We start from the raw sequence: 18,966 nt of genomic DNA on the forward strand, positions 1-18,966 counted from the left end.
CCTCTTGGTTAGCAAGAACCTGCTCAAGATCTGTCTCATCACTCAATCAAATCAAGCATTTATGTTCGAAAAGCCACCAATTTTCTTGACTTGCAAACAAAGATGGAAAACTATTTAGCCATTCCAAAGTGACCAGGCTCTAAATGTAATAAAAATGGCATGGAGGCAGTCCTATAATGGAGGCATGTGCATGGAGGTAGCCCTACAATAAGAGACCGGAATCATCATTTCTAGGGAGAGGCCACATTAGGTATGTAACACCAAGGAGGATCCAAATGAGCAAACGATTGTTAACTCCAAGACCAAGGCCAATACCCTCGACTGGTAATGATCATCCTCCAATGCAATCACGTGAGTGTTTTGGAAAAATCATTTTTTCAAACGTACAAAATTGCTTTCCTTTAATTTTCCAAGAGAAAATTTAGAAAATTAGGTTTATTTTGCAGGTTTTTACACTATTTTTCTCTATTTTGGGGCAGGATTTCTCCTTTTCCCCTTGCCCTCAACCGGCATTTTTGAAATTGAAACCAGCATGATATTAAGTTGAGACACATTTTTCCCAAACATTGAATGGAAGACCCGCCTTGCACGATCGTGGCCGTGAGCACTGTTGCTGCAAGCAATGCGACCTGTCCCCTTTGCAAAACCCCTTTTTTCTTCTATGTCAGGAGTTCAAGATGTGAAAACTTGGGAAAGCCAAAAAATCCTAGATGGTCATGTTGGAGCTCTCAACATTGTAGCATCCGTTGACTAGCCGAAAAAAGACGAAGAAAGTGTGGAGACAAATGTGGGTGTCAGGCCAAGGGCCAAACCAATGGGGTCACGGACTCGGCCAGGGGCCGGCTGCCAGTGGGAACGGGTTCAAGCAGGTTGGAAGCCTATAAAAGGGAGGTTGGGCGGATGGACCGGGTCTGGCAGTCCATTGGTCTGAGATTGGTATTAGAGCTAAACTTAGAACTGAGGGCACGTTCTGCTTTTGGGATGCATGTTGCATGCAACCTCAAAGTGAGGAGGAAGAGGAAGCCGAAGCCCGCGTGTGTGCAGCAACCCCTAGTCGGGGACGAGGGCGTCTGTCGACCTGCACCAAATCGGTTGGAGTTAGGCTCAGTGGGAGCGCAAGGGGAAGACCAGCAACTGCCGTCTCTTACCCGGCTTCAAACGAGCTCGCCATCGCGAGTTAGCTCCATCACAAGGAGCACGCAGGCGGCCGCGTTGTCTGCAACAGCAAGCTTCACGATTTTTATTTTTATTTTAAACCCCTAACGGTTGGACGTTCCCACTTGAACAACCCTATTGGACATAGGCGAGGCTTGCTCGGCAGGCCTTCCTTTCATCTAGTGTTTTCCTCTCCGATTCGGTGGGCATCATCAGCACAAAGTGCTGTTGATTGCGACATTTTCAGCAGTCCGGACTTGTTGCACAGTTTTTGGAAGTTTTGACAAGCCACCAATTGGCTAATTTTTTCATCGTTTTAGTGATTGCTTACGATGCAAACCACATCGGAAGCGTCTGCAGTTTGATTCATATATTTTAGCTTCTTGACGGCTGAAACCTTCGTCGACCAGTGCCAAAACCAGATTATTGGCAACTCGACTTTGCCCTGTGCTTTCGAGTGAATCATCCACTAAGGTTTTGCTCGTTGTTGTCAAGCTGGTAGTGGTCTTGGATTGAACTTCGCTTTCAAAGTCGGCGTTCTTTCTTCTCAAAGGCGTAATTATACGGTTCCTTATCGAATACGGCTACGAGCTCGTTGGAATTCAGGTATTCTCCTTTCTTTTCTCACACAGTACGTCCACAACATGGATTCGGACATAGATATGCATCATGCATCCGATTTCGAGCAGTCTCCACCCGTTTCGTCTGTCGATGCCACGCGGACAGTTCCTCTCACGGAGGGTAATTGTGCCACAACGGCGATAGACGATGCGTATGAGTTGCTGGACATGCAATATTTCCGTGCATTGCAAACACGCATGACTGTGCTTGAAACGAATTTTGCACAATTAAATCAGAATGTCACAGCATTATCCGATTTGATTAAGTTGCATATGCGGCAGCAGGCCACGGGCCCTGCTGGTCAGCAAAATTAGGAGCACGGCTCCACACCAGGCCAAGGGCCGGGTGTCGGGCAAGGCCCTCCTCCGGGACCGCTGCACTCTCTGACCCAAAAATAGGTGGACGATTTGTTGAAAAATACAAAGCCACCAATTTTTCGGGCAGAAGAGCGTGAGCGAAACAAGGACACCGTGAATATTTTTCTCAGGAAGTGGGATGGTATTCATGACCTTAGACGTACCCCAGATGCTGCCAAGGCGCTGCAGACAAGTCTGACTTTGGACGGCAAGGCCTACAAATGGTGGATGTCTCTCAAGGAGAAGGGCATCCTACCCCGGAGACTTGGGTAGCTTTTAAGACTATCTTCAGGAAGGAATTTCTACCTACTAATGAGAAGGATAGAAATTGGACCGCCTGGGACAAATGTTCTATGCACCAGCATAGAACATTATTGGAATATATTTCCCATTATCGGGATGTGATCCTCAAGCCGGAAGGGATGGACACCTTCCAGCAGGTACGTGGGTTCATCCGTGGGTTAAATCTCGAGCTTAAGAAGCACGTTAAAACCCAAGATCCACAAACACTTGAGGAAGCAATAGTGCAAGCTCACATCCATGATGATCCCGATGATCGGGCATTGCATAGTTCGCATGTGCATGACACTACACCTGTTTCAACGCGTCCACATCATGTGCATCATAAAAGAAAATTTGCATCTGTTGCATCAGAGACCTCCAAAAATCCCAAGGGGTCTAGAGGTCCTCTCTCAACGGAAGAGTTTGAGAAAGCCAAAAAAGAAAATTTGTGCTTTAAATGTTTGGGAATTGGACATAGCAAAAAGGATTGTCCCACAGGGAAATCTGCTGCTCAAGACAAGGGGAACGAAAAAGCAGTGCACATGGTGCAGCTTTTACCTCTTGAATCCTCTTCCCAGTTTGCTAATGTGGAGGTAACACACACCGAGCCGGTGCATGAGTGTTGTATCACGGCCTCCATGTGGCAGCAGACTTGAGTTGCTGCGTATGCATGGCTCTAACCAAGGGCACAGGGTGCGGATCTTGGTAGACAATGGTGCGTCGCACAATTTCATCAATTATAAATTGGTGAAATGACTCAAATTGCCCCAAACCCCGAGTTCCCATCGCTACAAGGTAGCAATGATTAACGGCCATTGTTGTGCGCGTGTACGGAGTGTATGCAAGAGAGGGGAAGAAGAGAAATGGGGAAGGGGGAGATGAAGCACAGTACACAGCAGGTTTGGGTTAGTGGAGAGGAAAGTGAGAGAGTAGTCCACTCTCTCCCTTTCTCTCCCTATATTCATTTAGGTGAAAGTGTAAATAGCGGCGGTTTCCCACGGCCACCTGGCCTACACCCCAACAATCTCCCACTTGAAGGTCATGGTGGCCAATAGTGGCATTAGTATAGTTAGTCTATACAAAATTGATGAAGCATTGCCGAGGCTTCATCCTACACCCATAAGTTCTATACAATGTGTAAATCGCTCCAAGGCTAGGCTCTTTGTGAGAGCATCTGCGGGGTTGTCGTCAGTGTGAACCTTGACAAGCTTGATACGCTTGCCAGCCAATGCATCTCGTATGACATGGTATCTGACCTCTATGTGTTTAGACTTTGAGTGAAACACTGGATTCTTTGCCAAAGCAATGGCACTCTGACTATCACAATGTAGTACTGGAACCTCGTGAATGCCCAAATCTCCCACTAGACAAGCCAACCATATGGCTTCCTTGCTGGCGTCAGACGCAGCAACATATTCTGCCTCGGTGGTAGATGAAGACGTGCAATCTTGGAGACACGATCTCCAAGAGATAACTGCTCCAGCAAACATGAACACATAGCCAGATGTGGATCTTCTACGATCCACGCAACCCGCATAATCCGCATCCGTGTAACCTACAATAGATGCATCACTGTTTCCGAAGCGTAAACACTTGGTAGTTGTACCTTTCAAATATCTGAGGATTTTCTTCACTGATTCCCAATGCTTCTTGCCAAGGTTTGCCATGTACCAACTAACCACTCCCACTGCATGTGCAATGTCTGGTCTTGTGGCTACCATAGCGTACATCAAACTGCCAACTGCTGAAGAATATGGTACTTTCACCATTTCCTCTTTCTCAGCCACTGTCTTGGGAGAGTCTTCCTTGCTAAGTTTGGAGTATTCTTGCATTGGGGTACTCAATGACTTCCCCCCCTGCATACTAAAACGTTGCAAGACTTTGTGAATGTACTTTTCTTGAGATAATTCAAGAATTCCACGTTGCCTGTCTCTCTTGATGTGCATACCAAGAAAGTGATTGGCATCTCCCAAATCCTTCATGGAAAACTGAGTGCTTAGCATCTTTTTCAACTGATTGATTTCATCAATTGATTTGTCTGCGATAAGCATATCATCTACATACAAGATCAAGAGGATTAAAGAGCCATCGTTCAATCTTCTTGTGTATAAGCAGTGATCCTCTTGACTTCTTATGTAACCCTGAGATTGCATGAATTTGTCAATTTTTGATACCATTGCCTTGAACCTTGCTTGAGGCCATAGAGTGCCTTTTTAATTCTACAAACCAATTCTGTCCTCGTTGGTTTTTGGGCTTCACATACAAATCCCTCTGGTTGTTTCATGTAGACATCTTCATCTAGATCCCCATGAAGAAATGTTGTGTTCACATCCATTTGGACAAGTTCCATGTTCTGGATAGCAACCAAGCCAAGGACGGTGCGAAGTGTAGTCATCTTGACTACTGGAGAGAAAATCTCATCAAAATCCACACCTTTTTGCTGCTTGAAACCCTTGGCAACTAGACAAGCCTTGTATCTTGGCTCGGGATCTTCCGTTGTATACTTCTTCTTGTATACCCACTTGCAAGGTAAAGCATTTTTGCCTTTTGGTAATTCAACCAAATCCCATGTCTCATTAGCCACAATCGAATTGTATTCTGATTGCATAGCCTGCTCCCACTTAACGCTATCCTCCATTTGTATAGCTTCTTTGTAGCAGGTTGGCTCTCCACTGTGAGTGACCAAAATGTGGTGTATACCCAGCTCAAATCGCTCGTGCGCACGTGATACTCTCTCATAGCGTCTGAGTGTTTGATTGCTAGACTCTGCTCTCTCCGGAGCAATAGTAATATCTGGCACTTTAGGAGTAGGTGCAACACTACTGAACTGAGTTGGTTCGGAGGCTACATCCTCAAAACGAACACGTCTGTACTCAATATCTTTGATGGGCTTTTTGTGCATTTTTGATTCATTGAAAATCACATGTAAGCTACGAATGACTTTATTTGATTCTGGGTGCCAGAGACGATATCCCATCTCTCCGTTTGCACCATAGCCAATAAAGATGCATTTGTGTGATCTGGGATCTAACTTCCGACGAAGTTCTTTGGGCACATGTGCATATGCCTCGCATCCAAATACACGTAGATGCTCATAGCTTGGCCCTTTGCCAGTCCATAATTCCTTTGGAATTTTTAAATTCAAAGGAGAACTAGGTGACCTGTTGATGATGTGCACTGCTGTCGGAACAGCTTCCCCCCAAAACTCTGGAGTAAGCTTTGCCATAGACATCATAGAGACAACTCGCTCTTGAATCGTACGATTCATTCTTTCAGCTATCCCATTTTGTGCAGGTGTGTATGGAGCAGTAAACTACTGCCGAATGCCTCTTCTATTGCAAAATCCTTGAACTCTGTGGAGACGTATTCTCCACCATTGTCCGTGCGAAAAGCTTTGTGCTTTGTTCTTGATTGGTTCTCAACCGTGGCGAGAAATTGTTGGAATGTCGAAAAGACTTCTTCCTTACGCTTAAGGAGATACACCCACACCTTTCTGGTAGAATCATCTATGAACGTGAGAAAGTAGTTTTCCCCCCCTAGAGTTTTATGTGGCATTGCACCACACAAATCACTGTGCACCAAGTCTAGAGGCTCGCCCATTTTCTTATTCAATGGCGAAGATGTCAATCTAGTCAATTTGCCATATAGACAATGCTCACACATTGGAAAGTCAATGTAATCTAACACAGGTAAGTAGCCAAAACGCTGAAGTGTTTTCATTCCCTTTTCGCTAATATGCCCTAGCCGGCTATGCCACAACTCAGGAGACGGCAGCTAGGCAACATAGATAGAGTGTTCGTCGACACTCGAAACAAACAAAGAGTAAAGGGATCCGTTTTTATTGCCTTTCATCATGATAAGGTTGTTCTTGCGGATCATCCAAGAACCATTACCAAAAACTGTAGTGTAGCCAAGATCATCCAATTGCCCTATAGAAAGCAACCTTTTCGTAAGCTTGGGCACATGTCTGACATTCTGCAGCACAAAAGTAGTGCCATTATGCATCTGAAGTTTCACATCACCAATGCCAATAATGTCAAGCTCATAGGAATCAGCAAGTTTGACTATTCCAGGCATGGATGCATAAGAGGAAAACCACTCTCTATACGGTGTGACATGAAAACTTGCACCAGAATCAAGGATCCAATTCTGTGCATAACCTTCATCCTGTGCAACCAAAGCATCTGGAGTGAGATTTGAAGTGAAAATGAGAACATCTGAGGCATCGGCTGTCACCTCGGCATGAATCTCTGTGGGCATAATGTGCACCACTGGAGGAGGAGCATCCTCTACTGTAGTGGTAGGTATGGGAGACTATCTGATATTGAGTTCCTCAATCTTTATTGTACTTTTGCCTTTGCCAGAATTATCCTTTTGCATGTTTTTCTGATCTCTTAGGAAACTACGACAACCCTTTTTGTAATGACCCTTCTTGTGGCAATAGTAACACTCGACATTTCTGGCATTGCGGTCTCTACTTTGGTTCCTGTGTCTGCTAGGACTACGAGGATTTCGCTCTCTATTGTTGCTTTTGTATTTGTTCCTATCACGGCCTCTTGCCTTTGTTGAACTGCCAGCCATATATGCATCTCCATGAATAGCGATATCGAGAGATTTACGACGAATCTCTTCACTGAGCAACGCATCTGTGACAGCATTGAACTCTAACTTGCCATTCGGAGCTGAATTGCTAATGGCTGTGCAAAAGATATCCCATGAACTGGGTAGAGAGCATAACAAGAAGATAGACTTGAGTTCATCTTCAAACTCCTTAATGCTCTGAGATGTCAGCTGACTGAACAAGGAGTTGAACTCATTTAAATGACTAGAAACTGTGCTACCTTCTTTCATGTTGAGCTTCATAAGTTTTTTCATGAGAAAAACTTTGTTGGATGCACTTTTTCTCTCCCATGCTGAACATAAGCTATCCCAAAGTTCCTTGGTTGTTTTCTTCCCGATGATAGTGAAGAAGACTGACTCGGCTAGATGTAGACGTATTGTAGCCATGGCTTTTGCGTCCAAAAGCTCCCATTGAGCTTGTGTATAATCATCATCCTCTGTGCGCTCTTTCAACAGTTCTGAGAGGCCTTTGTTTATCAAAACATCTTTCATGCGCTCTTTCCACATGGTGAAGTTGCTGCCATCGAACTTCCAAATGAAATACTCCTCCTTTTCTAAAGAAGAAGCCATCGCTGATAAGAGGGTTTGAAAGGTGCCAAACTATGGCGAGACGCTGTAGAAATTTGGGCGGAGTAACCTTTCTATCGGGAGTAAAATCTCAACCGAAATAGACTCAAAAGTGCCAACTATGTAAGTCACGACTCTCGCGAAGTAAATCCGGCAGAGTTTCCTTTGTATGAGGAGTCAAAACTCAACTCAAAATGCATATAAATGTGCCATCTGCACTAATTGGGCATCTGCTGCACAAAACAACTGCTATGTGAGTGCCAACTCGACGTCAAAAGCATAAATAACCATCCAGATACATATCCTATGGCGAGGGTACCGAAAAGGGGAACTCCAGTTACCTGTATCACCGAAAGTGTCTCAACATTCGAGCACACCCGAGCTCAAAGAAAACCTCACGCTATCGACCCTCCAAAGGCTAATGCAGACACAAATGGACCAGCCACAGTCTCAGAAAGGGCTCTTCCGGTCCAAATCTCAGAAACGGCCCAGGAAAAACTGCCAAAATAGCCAAAAATGGCTCCACACGTAGTACAGTGGGCAGTGTCCGCAACTCAACGTACATGAGTAAAATCGTGCTCAAACATGCGCCAAGAACTGCTGTATGCAGTGAAAGTGATATCTACGGGGATATCTGCTCTCAAAAGAGCTCACTAGCACTAGGTGTACTCACAACAAAATGCATCTGCCAATGCATGTGTCCGCAGAGAATCTGCTGTCGAAATGACTGCCAAATCCATTGTGAAAGCGCTGTGTCTGGTAACCTAGAGAATCTATGAGTGAATGGGCTGAAAAACCCCCCTGTAACCTGTAACCTGTAACCTGTGTGTCGGTGTCGCTATGTGCCGATTTCTGCCGCCGGGCAGAAATATGCTAGTCGAATAGCCGCCAAAGGTGTCGTATCCATAAACTGTGTCGTACAGGGCGATCGGTGCGCTCGGTGCCGATGCCAGGTGTCACTCCTCTATGATAGAGGTACCTCACCCGTGCATGTCGCAAGCACGGTCGTCGATCGCGGGAACGCGCTCGTCAGGGAAAAACGCCCGGTGTCTGGGTCGGATGTCGGAGATCCGCCGCAATGAGCAGTGTCGAGCCGGTGCGCATGAGCGGTGTCGATGTAGATGTCGCATTCCCCCGCCGGGCGGAAGTGGCTAGCCGAGTAGCCGTAAAACGCCAATGCTCGAGCGGTCAATACCGACCCGGGTCGGTATCGATCGCAGATTTTGCTCTATCTGTGAAGAGTGCTCGCAAAATTTGTCGGACTCGGTTGCTTTAGCTCGCTCGCAAGCACGGTGTCAAGCTCTCTCTCTCACTCTCTCTATCTCACAAGCTGCAAATTTCTGAGAAGCTTTCTTTTCACGAGCTCGAGGAGAGGAGTCGGGGGTTGGAGCATCAAAAAATTGGGATTTGACGGGGGCTCTGTGTGGGAATGAACCCTTGCACACAAAGAAGTTTTTATGGCTTTAAAAAAATTGATTTTTTTTTATCTTTACTATTGCTAAGTGAGTGTGTGTGTGCATTGTGTGTGTGTGTGTGTGTGTGTGTGTGTGTGTGTGTGTGTGTGTGTGTGTGTGTGTGTAACACACGACAAGCTTGCCAATTTCCTGCTCGTCAACACACTCCAACGCTGCCAAATGCAATCGGTTGCCTACTTGAGCACTGAGACTTGAGTGTGTGTGTGCTAAAACACACAACCAAGCTCCTGGTTCTTTCGATTGCAGCGTTGCAGCTTTGCTTGCCCCCTTCTACTCGCTCTTTGAGTGCCTGACTGTCAATTTGCTACCCGCCAAATAATCAATGCCTTCGATTGTATTGCAGGCTCACGAGCACGTCGGGCTCCTGCTCGGTGTTGATACCTGGCTGTTTCGTCTTGCACACACTCTCTCTCCTATGAGCTTCCAACTCACTGCAGTCCTGTCCGATGATGCTCTAGTGTTTGGATTTACTAAATTCTCCCCCTATCACTGTTTGCTAATTCCCTCCAAGCTCCTATGGAGCCTCGATTCGACTTCCCCTAATTGCTCCTTGCTTGTCACATTGCTGCCCTCGACGCTAAGTGTGTGTGTGTGTGTGTGTGTGTACACACACTCGTAAGCTTTGAAATGCTCTCACACCAAGATCCACTCTCTGTGTCGACCTTGGTCTCGATTTGACCTGCAGCTTCTGCTTGGACTACCCCTTCTGAGAGCCTGAGAACTTGCTCTCGATTCTCTCAATTCCTTGAAGCACTTGATGCTCAAGCCTGCAAGGCTCTCTTCCAAGCCAAGCTTTGCAAACATAGATTTGCCAAATTTCCTGCAGAGCTTCAAAAATCCCAAAACTCCCTCTCTGATGGAGTTGTTGCACACGTCATGAAGCCAGGAACCATCGACCTTGCCCGATCTCTCTTATCCGTGCCGGATCCGCTGTCACCGCCAAGCTCAAGCACAAGCTCCGCGCTCCGCCATAGCCGGCGAGCTCTATCGCTTCTGAGTCGATCGTCGAAGAGTGGTCGTGCGTGCGGTTCGTCGCCGCTGCTCTGATACCAATTGTTGGGCGCACGTACGGAATGTGTGCAAGAGAGGAGAAGAAGAGAATGGGGAAGGGGATGAAGCACAGTACACACCAGGTTTGGGGTTAGTGGAGAGGAAAGTGAGAGAGTAGTCAACTCTCTCCCTATATTCATTTAGGTGAAAGTGTAAATAGGGGTGGTTTCCTACGGCCACCTAGCCTACACCCCAACAGCCATGATGCTGAGATATGGGAAACTCAGGTTAAAGATGTACCTCTGGAAATTCAAGGATACCGTACCTCTTTGGATTTCCAAGTCATGAATATGGAGAGGGCAGATGTGGTTCTTAGTCGTGAATGGTTGCATGGTTTAGGATCATCACTTAGACGTAGCTATGAGCATAATAGTCTAATGTTCGAATCCAATGGTGTGCACGTGCTGCTGTTGGGGGAAAAGGATGTACCTTCCTCACCACTTATTTGTACAGCTGAGCTTATGAAGCTCTCTTCTGATGATGCAATAGAAGAACTCTTTTTGTGTTACTCACTGTGCCATTTTATTTCCAATGTGGATGATGTTTTTAATGTTGATAATGTTTTGAATAAAACTTCCTCAACGCCGCATTCTTCTCTCTCTCCTCTTCCAGCTATGCCTACTAATTCAAAACAAGCAAATGTTGCTAATGAATTAAATGAACTTTTAAGGGAATTCAAGGATGTTTTCCCAGATGATTTACCACCAGGGCTACCGCCGACACGTTCTGTGCAACATGGCATAGACGTGGTTGCAAGCAGTAAGCCAATGAGTAAACCGCCTTACAGAATGAGTCATTATGAGGCTGCTGAGGTTGAACGTCAGCTTGCTGACTATCTCAGTAGAAGGTTTATTCAACCAAGTTCTTCACCATGGGCCTCTTACATTCTCTTGGTAAATAAAAAGGACGGTAGCATGCGCATGTGCGTAGATTACAGTGGATTAAATGCGGTTATTGTTAAGAACAAGTACCCATTGCCACGAGTGGATGAACTGTTTGATAAGCTCACCCACGCTCGTATATTTTCAGAGATTGATTTAAGATCTGGGTATCATCAAGTACGCATCAGGCTTGCGGATATACCCAAAAAAACGTTCCGAACAAGGTTTGGACATTAGGAGTTTTTGGTGATTCCCTTTGGGTTAACCAATGCTTCAGCTACGTTCATGACACTCATGGATAGTGTCTTGAGACCATACTTGGAAAAGTTTGTTATCGTTTTCCTCGATGACATTCTTGTATATAGTGCCTCTGAGGAAGAGCACTTAGCACATTTGAAACAAGTGTTTCATTTGCTACGCCAAAATCAGCTATATGCCAAGGAATCCAAATGTGATTTCATCAAGGAGGAAATTCACTACTTGGGGCATGTTATTTCGGCTGCAGGGTTACACATGGATCAATCCAAAGTGGATGCCATTCGGAGGTGGCCCTCTCCCAAAAATGTGGAAGAACTCCAGATTTTTTTAGGCTTTGCAGGTTTTTATCGTCCATTCGTTAAAAACTATGCCCATATTGTTGTTCCCATGACAGATCAACTGAAAGCCAAGGGCAAAACCTTTCAGTGGGGCTTAGAACAACAGCAAAGTTTTGACAAACTTAAGGACACATTAGCCACAGCTCCTGTTTTGGCTATTGTGGATCCCTTAAAGCCATTCGTTTTGGAAACGGATGCTAGTAATCGTGCAATTGGAGCAGTCCTTCTGCAGGAGGGAAGGCCAATTGCATTTGAAAGCAAGAAGCTGGATTCAGCACAGCAGAATTACTCTGCTTACGAACGAGAGCAGAATTACTCTTCTTACGAACGAGAGCTCTATGCAATAGTGTCTGCTTTACAGACATGGCGACATTATTTGTATGGTGCACATTTCGAGATTGTGTTTGACCATGAAAGCATCAAGTGGTTTACACAACAAAGTGATTTGAAGGGTCGCAAGGCCAGGTGGGCTGAGATTCTTCAGGATTATGATGCCAAGCTACGATATCGCAAAGGGCGGTACAATGTAGTGGTTGATGCTCTCAGCCGAATGCCAGAGATCAACTCTCTCCTTTTCACAGAATTGCGGAGTGAGTTTTTGGAATCTCTCAAAGGTAAGTGCGAGCATGATAGTGCATACTCCAAGGTGTGGAGCTATGTTAGAAAGAGGGATCCTTCTCACTCCAATGTTGGTAGTGGTTTTGTTTCCTCCACACCCAGTTCTCCTCTTTCGAGTGATGAACTGCAGAGATGGAAGAATTTTTCCATAGATGATGGGTACCTACTCCACAAGGGGAGAGTGTGTGTACCGACGAACGCGGACATTCGGAGCCAAATTCTTTATGAATGTCACGATAGTCCAAGTGCAGGGCACCCGGGAATTAAGAAAACTTATGCACTCGTAAGACGACAGTTTTACTGGCCAGGTTTGCATGGGTATGTTCAAGACTATGTCTTGTATTGCCAAAAATGTCAAGTTAATAAAGCAGAGCGCCTGAAAGCAGGAGGACTCTTACATCCTTTAGAGATTCCCAACGGTAAATGGGAAAGTATCTCCATGGATTTTATTGTGGGTTTACCAACCACTATTCGAGACATGACTCGGTATGGGTGGTCGTAGACCGGTTGACTAAACTTTGTCGGTTTATTCCAACCAAGTCAACCATTAAGACTCCAGAATTAGCTAAGTTATTTGTGGACAATCTTTACCGGTTGTATGGATTGCCAAGTAACATTGTAAGTGATCGTGATCCCAAGTTTAACAGTCATTTTTGGAGGGCTGTTTTTAAACGATTGGGTACACAACTTAATTTAAGTACGGCTGATCACCCTGAAACAGATGGTCAGACGGAACGAATCAACCAAGTGCTAGAGGATATGCTACGAGCATACCTTAGCAAGAAGCAATCAGATTGGGAAGATTATCTTCCTATTTTTGAGTTTGCATATAATAGTGCTAAGCATGTTACAACTGGTTTTAGTCCATTCATGCTTATGTATGGTTTTCAACCTAGATCACCAGTGACGGTGGGGTTGGCAACTGAGAAGCTCCAACAGGTCAAGGAGTTTCTCCAAGATCATATGGAAATGTTGAGACTTGCTCATCAAAATGTTCGACAAGCACAAGATCGGTATAAGAAGTATGCTGATGAGAAACGTCGGTAAGTTACCTTCAGGGAAGGGGAAGAGGTATTTTTGCGTGTGCCTGAGCATTCCAAAAGTCTGAAGACTAGAAGAACACCCAAATTATCTCCACGTTTTTGTGGGCCATTCAAGATACTCAAGCGAGTTGGTGATAGGGCCTACAAACTTGAGTTACCTGCGCACTCTCGTGTCCATCCGGTATTTCATGTAAGTCGTTTACGTAAACGCTTGCATGGGGACGACAATGTTATCGGCCAGCAGATATTGGTTGATTTCACTGAACCTCCCATTCAACCACATGAACCTGAATGCATTTTAGATTTTCATGAACTACGTACTCGTCAGCATGTATGTAGTCAAGCTTTAGTCAAGTGGAAAGATCGACCTGAGGAAGGTGCCGCTTGGGAAAACATTAGTGTTCTTAAGAAGAAATTCCCCACTTTTGTTTTAGAGGACAAAAACGCTTCTCCAAGGGGGGAGTAATTTCAGGCCAAGGGCCAAACCAATGGGATCACGGACTCGACCAGGGGCCGGCTGCCAATGGGAACGGGTTCAAGCAGGCTGGAAGCCTATAAAAGGGAGGTTGGGCAGATGGACCGAGTCTGGCAGTCCATTGGTCTGAGAGTGGGACTCTCTCTCTCTCTCTCTCTCTCTCTCTCTCTCTCTCTCTCTCTCTCTCTCTCTCTCTCTCTCGTGGTGTGGAGGGTCGCAGCTAGGAAAAAATGGAGCTCGTCGGGATCAAGGGTGGCAGACAGGCAATGGTAGAGGAGTAGGTGGCTCAGCAAGCGCTTGTGGCGAGTGGGACATGTATTGGATCCAGAGTCTTAGCATCCCGGCCAGCAGAGGATTGAAGTTGTATAATGGTGTGGGACTCGTGGCGGATCAGCTGTTGGCAGCCAGGGGTGTTGATAGAGGAGACTATATGAGGCCTATTGCAGCAACATTTGAGAAGTTATACATGAAGTAAATGGTGGGTTGTGTTCATGATCAAGTTTAAGAGGGGGGGGGGGGGAGGGGGGAGGGGGGAGGGGGGAGGGGAGCATTCTTTGTCAAGCGCCAAGGGCCAATCAATGGCACTCTCTCTCTTTCAAACAGAAATAGACATACACACTCCTCAGTAGGACTAAATGGGATTGGCCCTCTCTCTCTCTCTCTCTCTCTCTCTCTCTCTCTCTCTCTCTCTCTCTCTCTCTCTCACACACACACACACACACACACACACAGAACTGTGACACACACAATAGTGCCGTAGAAAATGAAACCTAATCTCTCTCTCTCTCTCTCTCTCTCTCTCTCTCTCTCTCTCTCTCTCTCTCTCACACACACACACACACACACATACACACACGCGCGCGCGTGCACGCGCGCATGCACACGTATATGCACATTCGAAGCGGACCAACTTATCGACGCGTGACACAGTTTGTTGCTCGTTATTTTCCCAAGCTACAAAGTAGAGCCACCCTTTACAAAAACAAAAGTAATCACCCTTCAAAATTGAAGGATGGAGTGAAACTCCATGGCCTTGCTAAAGACTTTAAAAAATATAAAAATATATATAGTACTAAGTACTGTGACTTTTTGCCAGAAGAAGTCAAAACTAAGTCTTTTCATTTTCTACCATTACTGTACTTGCTACTTACCCTTCACTTTTACATTTCAAACCAAATGTTTCTTAAAGTAAGTTCTTGAAATGAAGGAGAGAGTGACACGTGGATGCCCTCTCTTTCTTTGAAAATTTTAAGCTCAGTTATATATAGTATAGATATAGATGTTTGGCTTCTTATTTGGTAGGACAATGTTTTTTTTTTTTTTTTGCCATACTCACAATTGTGAGTTAAGAGATAATATATTAACTCAAAAAAAAACACAATTGCCCTCAAGCACTACATGTGCCTTGGGGGGTCTAGGGTTCCAACATAGGCTTCTACACAAACACGAACCTACCTTCTCAAGTGTTCTACGCAACTCGATGCATGAGTCCATTCTTCATCCTTGTCCGCTGACCCTCTTCTTGCTCCAACAACATGGATGAGCTCAGTGCTCATGCACACGACATCATCAAAACGGTTCACATCAAGTTTGGCCTCAAAAACCCAAAGGTTTCTAGACTTCCAGACTTGGTTCAAGTAGCAAAACCTAGTAATTTGGGTGCACACCAAGATGGCCTGGTTTTGGAATCTACGCCCTCCTAAGATCAGGTCATCAGTAAAAAAGATGATCTTCCAAGTCCTCCGTACCCATTTGCAAACCTTGGCAGCCAGCCCCCATGAAGTAGGGCATTTGAAGAATAGATGCAGGGGGTCTTCAAAGGCTAACCTTCAACCAGAACAGGTGTCTTCAAAGGCTAACCTTCAACCAGAACAGGTGTCAGAACCGAGCTCCCTAGCACGCACCTTGATCCCAGTAGGCAAGGCTCCATAGAGCACCTTCCATATGAATACCTTCATGTATGGTGGACATTAAGTCCCTCAAATGGCCTTAATACTTTGTTTTCGGTGCTCTTCTGACCAATTTTTCTTCTAGATTTTAGTGAGTGGGTCGAACCAATTTGTAATGTATATTAGCACATTATAGATACTCTTTGTTCTTGGGCAACGAGAACACTCTGTCTTTTGGCCAATGCTAGGCTCTCCAATCGATTTCTGATACATTGACAGTTGGAGGTGAGGCTGTAAGCACTTCCAAGAGTCTACCGACCATAAGCCTTTCGTACATACCCAAGTTATGTTGCATCACTATAAGTGATGCGAGAATCACATCCTTACTGCCCTAGCTTTTGTCATCTCAAAGATGAGATAGTTTAGAGATACCTTTGTTGTTCACCATGCAAGCAACTTCCCTGTAGAAGGGGTCTAAGGAACCCATTCCAAGTTTGGGGAGCTAGGGGGACCAATTGAGAGAGGAATCCATGAAGTATTCTAAGTTCTCTCCCCACTCCAGGGTAGAATCTTCTTTGTTGCACTTTTGTGCAAGCTCCCCTGTGTAGCCTCCAAGCTTTAAGAGTGACCAAGAGGGTGCCAAGATCTTTTCATGCATTGTGGTATTCCTCCAAGACAAGCTTTGCTTCATTAATCATATCCCATGCCATAATAGCCCATTCCTCCTTTTGATATGCCAACGAGGTTACTAGTTTGGCACACAAAGTTTTTGCATGTACCATAGGGTCAATAATCCCAATTCCGCCTTGATTCTTTGGTCTCGCTACCCAATTCCATCTCCCCCATTGGCAAGGGGTAGAGATTTTTTTGTTTCTTTTCCACAGGAACTGTTTGATAAGCTTCAGAAATTCTTTCCAATTGGATTTTCTCAATTTTAGCAACGGCGAAACAAATGAGATGTACGGGATCATGAAAGCATTGATCACCATGATTCTGCTATGCAAGGGGAGGAGCAAAAACTTCCACCCACTCATTTTGCTATTAATTTTGGTCAAGAGCTAGTGAAATTTTTGTTTATCTGTGATGCCCACCCTAAGTGGAGCGCCCAAGTGCCTGAACACAAAGCCCTTACTTATTACTTCTTCTGATCATTTCGTTGGGTCAAACGAGTCGCTTTCTAAGAGATAAATCAATCTTGATTTCTCAATACTGCATATTGAGCCGGAAGCAGAAGCAAAAAATTGCACAATCTTGAGGGCTCTTCTTAGCATTTTTGAGTTGGCTTTTAGAAAGAGCAAAGAGTCATCTGCAAACAGCTTAGCAAGCAGTTGTTTTCCTCTGGGAAGTGACATACCTTGAATTTCTCCTTTCCTTGCACTGTCCTCAAGAGCGATCACTAGATGGTGAGAGCCGATTGCAAAAAGTATCGGGGTAAGTAGAAACCTTTCTTGATCGAATGCTTGACTTCGAACTCTCCCACTACCTTGTTGTTGAAGAGCAGCTCTGAGTAACTTCCTTCCCCTAGCGTGCGAACAATCACACACATTTTGGGTTCAAATCTCACAGCCTTCATGACAGCCTTAATGTAAGACCACGAGATTTTGTTGTAGGCCTTATCTAGGTTAAGTTGGAGGAGGATACATTCTTGCTTTGTGTTAGAGGCGTACTCAATGCCAACCATGACAGTGAGGATGTTGTCATAAATCGATTGTCCTTTGATGTATTCGTGCTAGTGGGGGGTGACGATTATGTTCAAGGTTGAAGCCAGTCTTAGTGCAATCACCTTAGCAATGATCTTGTATGCAATTATCATCATGGAGATAGGATGGCCGTGATTTAGCAGCAAGCAACAAACCAACTTGGGTATAGGTTTGATCAACCCTCTTTTAAGGCTAGCATCCAATTGCCCCTCCAAAATCGCTCTGTTAGCTAGCTGTGCTATCGGGATTTTGATATCCTCTCATAAATCTATGAAAAATTTGGCAGTGAGTCCATCTCACCCAGGGAACTTCTCCTTCCCCATTGCCTGCAAGGCAAACCAACATTTATCGATAGAGATTGGTCTCTCTAAAGCTTTTGCTTCAGTAGGGAGTATATCACATTTGACCGTATTAAGTAGATGGGTTGTGGCCTCTGGCCTTCTCGACCCTCTGAGTAGAGACTTTCCACTGACCAATAATTTGTTTGAGATGGTCAAGCATGAGTTTGGCCATAACGTTCTGGTCTTGTACTTCGTTTTCCCTCTTGTCGGTGATCGATGTGATAGAGTCCCTTGTTTTTTTGACTTTGAGAGCTCTGAAGAAATGAGCATGGTTGGCAGGTTCGGGTTTCAAGGCAAACTCTGTGGCCAACAATCGCGTCTTATTGATCTCTTCATCTTGCAAATCAGTGAGATATGTTTTGGCCTTAAGCCATCTTTTGTGCCCTTCCTTCATGCTTTTTTTTTGGAGAGCTCCTCTACTTCCTCCTTCAACTCCCAGTTTGCAATCTCTCGAGCCTTTTTCACTTTGGTCCATGCACGTTTTATTGCTAATTGGATTCTACGCACCGAGAAGGGCCAAGCTCGAGGGTTAGCTGCTTCCACATCTTGCCTTAGCTTGCCAAGAGTCGACTTGGCTAGGGTCTGAAAAGAGAGTCATTAAAGAGATGAGACCCTGAGACTAATTTCTTCTTCTTTCCCTCCAAGTAGCGGGCATCATTACTAGCTCTAGCTATGTTAGGCTTCAGGGGAAAGTGATCCGACATGCTCTTGGAGGTATTGACACATAATAGTATAGAGGGGGAGAGCCAATCCACGCTTGATGAGAGATGTAGCACCTGTCTAGACGGGACGTTGTACTGGCATACTAAAGGCTTGTGTATGTCATACTAGGAGAGCTACTCCAAGGCCCTGCATTCCACAAATCAAGCAGCACCCAATTTTTGGCAAACAAGGATTTCATTAACGTGATCATGATCGTGTGATTACGTTAATAACACCAGTAATTACACAAGAAAAATACATGACCATGTTAACTATTAACATGATCCTAATAATGACCTGCAAAAACCAATAGATCCGGTTAGCGTGCCGGGTATAAACATATTCCCTCAGGCCCGTCCAAGTTTTTATATTTTTTGACAGGCCCGCTGGGAAAACGACATTGCCCGGTGGGCTCGTCAAAAAAAATTAAAAAACGCAACGGACATAATTATATAAAGTAAAACCCATACTTACCGTGGTGCTTTCACTAGGAAAATCCCTCGAGAGTGTATCCGAGCATTGGATGCAATCATCTTCTTGTAAATTGACCTAAGGTTTTAGAGTGACAGGTCCTTTTTTTGGGCCGAATGTGATT

This window comes from Adiantum capillus-veneris, chromosome 29 (genome assembly GCF_014529385.1).
Source record: "Adiantum capillus-veneris isolate H3 chromosome 29, ASM1452938v2, whole genome shotgun sequence".
NCBI lineage: Eukaryota > Viridiplantae > Streptophyta > Polypodiopsida > Polypodiales > Pteridaceae > Adiantum > Adiantum capillus-veneris.